The following is a 3396-nucleotide window of genomic DNA, read 5'->3' on the forward strand; positions in this document are numbered from 1 at the left end:
TCCTGGTCTGCCTTAGTGACCCAATTTAACAAAAAAAGGAGAAACAAGAAACAACTAGTTTTAGATTTTGCTTGTCCCTGAAAAATGGTAGAAAAACACTCCCAGGAAATTCCCTGCAATTCCCAGACTGTTCGGTCCGATTGCTGAGGCTTTTTACCGAAGAAGGGCATTTCTTCCCCCCACTAAGCCGAAAACAAACAAAAAACTACAACGTTAACAAAAAAAGCACATTAAATTTCCAGCTGTCTTTTGTCAGAAAAAATACCATCACTTTTGATAACTAGCATAACTCTAGCAACTTTGGCAACAGTATGGGTTTTGTTTCCAAAGAGCTAAGTCTGGAATGCAAGTAAGAAATCAGAACTACAAGTAAGAAGGAATAACTCAATCCCTGTTGTCCCCAGGATGGGTTATTTACTGCTGTCGTAAACCACATGCAGTGAGCCGTTTTTGCTACGGAAGCTGAGAGGCGCCACTTTGCCTTGGCTGTATTATTCAGCACAGCTAGAACACTTATGTAGAAACAGGCTCAAGTCGCAACCGATGTCTCCAGCACTCAACACCTCTTCACTCCAATTCCAAAATCCATTGTCCTCATTTGATAACTTTGCATTTTTAAAAATTTATTAAGTTAGAATATTTTCCCTATCACCATCACATTTCACTGTCTTATTGTAAGGATTTCTTACCATAAATATGCCTTTCCTTGCAAAAGGGAGAAAATGCAATGATCCAAAAGACATATTTTGGCCCCTTTTCTAGTCCCTACTGCTCACAGCAATCCTGGTGAGCCTCAGGGCTGAGGCATAAGTGTTCTGATTCTTTTGAAAAACTTAATTCGTGGAGATTTAAAGTTCTTGTTCTTTTCCTTATCTGTTCTCCTTTTGGAATTTATTTTCCTCCTCTTGGTCTTCCCTCTGCTCTTCCTCCTCTCGCTTTTCATATCTCTTTCTTTCCTAGGAGTACACAGGTTGGCTCCCTAGGTGGTTATACCCAGGTTTATCTATCATTTTCACGGCCTGGTTAGAATGCTTCAGGGGAAGTTGTTTGCAGAGCCCTGACAGCAAGTACACAGCTCCATATAGCAAGAATAGATGAAAGATGAATGGGAGGAAAAATCTTGCTGTTCCTCTATGTCCTCAGGGTAAAGGGAAATTGGGGTCAAGGTTGACACAGACCATTAAGTAGGGTTTCTGCCCACAGTCATGTCAGAATAAATGATACTGGACTAGACCTCTCACTGTAAGTAACTTAGAAAACTGGATGCAATAGGTGAAGTAAAAGGTTTCAGATGTTGAAAATAGACAGCAAAGGACTGTGGTCCCTGACGTAAGGGAAACAAATGAAGTCACCCTGATGATACTTCTAGCTTTTTGTCTGGAGGTGGTTTTTGTACTGCTCCCAGGGGAAACCTAAGCAGAGCATGGAGGCCTTACTGAGTTGAGAAGACAGATGAGAGGACGCTATATAGAACCCCAGAAATGTGCATAGAATTTCCCTGAGTCTTTGACTGAATACTGAGCTCTACATGGAAAGAGAAAAACTCTATACGGTCAGGAAATAAGTAACTTCAAGGAAGCTTTTTAAGCTGAACACTTCCTAGGTCTCACATAGGATAGGAAGACATTTAAATTCCATCCAGCCAGAGTGAGGATACCTTGTTAACCCCCTGGGAAATTCAATAAAGACTAGAAATGTAATACCTTAGTAGTAGGGCCAAACTGAATTCATTCTAACAGCTTAAAATGAGTCTCAGAAGGAGATATGAGAATATATGTATATGTATAGCTGACTCACTTTGTTATAAAGAAGAAACTAACACACCACTGTAATGCAATTAAACTCCAATAAAGATGTTAAAATAAATGAGTCTCAGAAATATCAAGCTAATCCTCAAACGACTCAACTGTCTGTCAAATCAGAATTCAACATTGTTGAATGAAGATGAAATCCAGACATCTAACAATGTAGCATACACAATGTCCAGCATTCCATAAAAATAGCTAGACGTGTGAAGAAGCAGGAAAAAGTGTGACTCATAATGAAGAGAAAAAACAGTCAATATCAATAGACCCAGACATAGTAGTTCCAGAAGATGGAATTAGCAGACAAGGACTTTTTTTTTTTTTTTTTTTTGGCATGGAATAGGTCTCCAATTTATTATTAAGCAAAAGAGCAAGTTGCCAGAACATGAAATTCAGAGCAAATCTACTTTTGTTAAAAATTCAACATAGATGGAAGCAGCACAGTGAAGAACTGAAGGCCTGGGCTTGTGGAATTCTGTTGACCTGGGTTCAAACGCCTCCTCCATGGTTGCTTGATGTTAAACCTTGAGAAAATTGCTTACTCTCTGAGCCTCTATTTCCTTCTCTATGCAGCATATTTAGTAGGAAAATATAAGTTCTCTTGCAGTTTTGTGTGAGACTAAAACGGAAACCCCCTGAGATACGCTGAGGACTATGTCTGAGGAGCCTCCCTATGTTCACCTGGAGCCCAGTGGAAGGGCCATGGCCTGGGCACCAGGCTGACGTGGGCTCAAGGCCCGGGTTCAGCATTGACAAACCTGCTGATTCTGGGAAGGCCACTCCCTTCCTCTGTTTTGGTTTCCTCTTTTATGAAGCATGATTCCACTTTTCTGTGTCTGCTGTGAGTTTTAAACAAAGACACAGGGTTGTCAAGGACACGGCCTGAATGTTGAGGTGGTCGGAATCAGTGGGACCATTGTATGTTCATATATGCATTAACTAAGACCTGGCAGGATATAACAGCCAAAACTTACACAGAAGCTTCTGTTTGCCACACACCACTCCAAACACTTAAAAATTAACAACATGTTTAATTTTCACCACAACCCTCATAAGGCATTATTACTTATCCATGTTTCTAGACAAGAAAACAGAGGCCCAGAGATGTTTAGTAACTTTTCCAAAGTCAAACATGGTATAAGTGATGAAACTTGGATTATGAAGCTTGGCACATTGGTATCAAAATATATTTATGCCTTTAACCACATTACTAGATCACCTTTCAATTGAAATGTTAACACCGCTGGGAAGGGAGGAGTGCCTCATCTCTCTGCCTGGGTCTGGGGTCAGCGGTGCAGAGAAGGGAGAGGACAGGCAGGATTAGCTCCCACATCAAGAATATAATCTTTTTTCTTTCTTTTCTTTTTTTTTTCTTTAACATGGTTATTGGAATATAATTGATTTACAGTGTTGTGTTAGTTTCTGAGGTATAACAAAGTGAATCAGCTCTGTGTATACATATATCCCCATATCCCCTCCCTCTTGCATCTCTGTCCCACCCTCCATGCCCCAGCCCTCTAGGTGGTTGCAAAGCACCGAGCTGATCTCCCTGTGCAATGCAGCTGCTTCCCACTAGCTATCTGTTTTACAT

The sequence above is a fragment of the Leucopleurus acutus genome, assembly GCF_964270905.1.
Source record: "Leucopleurus acutus genome assembly, chromosome: 1".
In the NCBI taxonomy this organism is placed as follows: domain Eukaryota; kingdom Metazoa; phylum Chordata; class Mammalia; order Artiodactyla; family Delphinidae; genus Leucopleurus; species Leucopleurus acutus.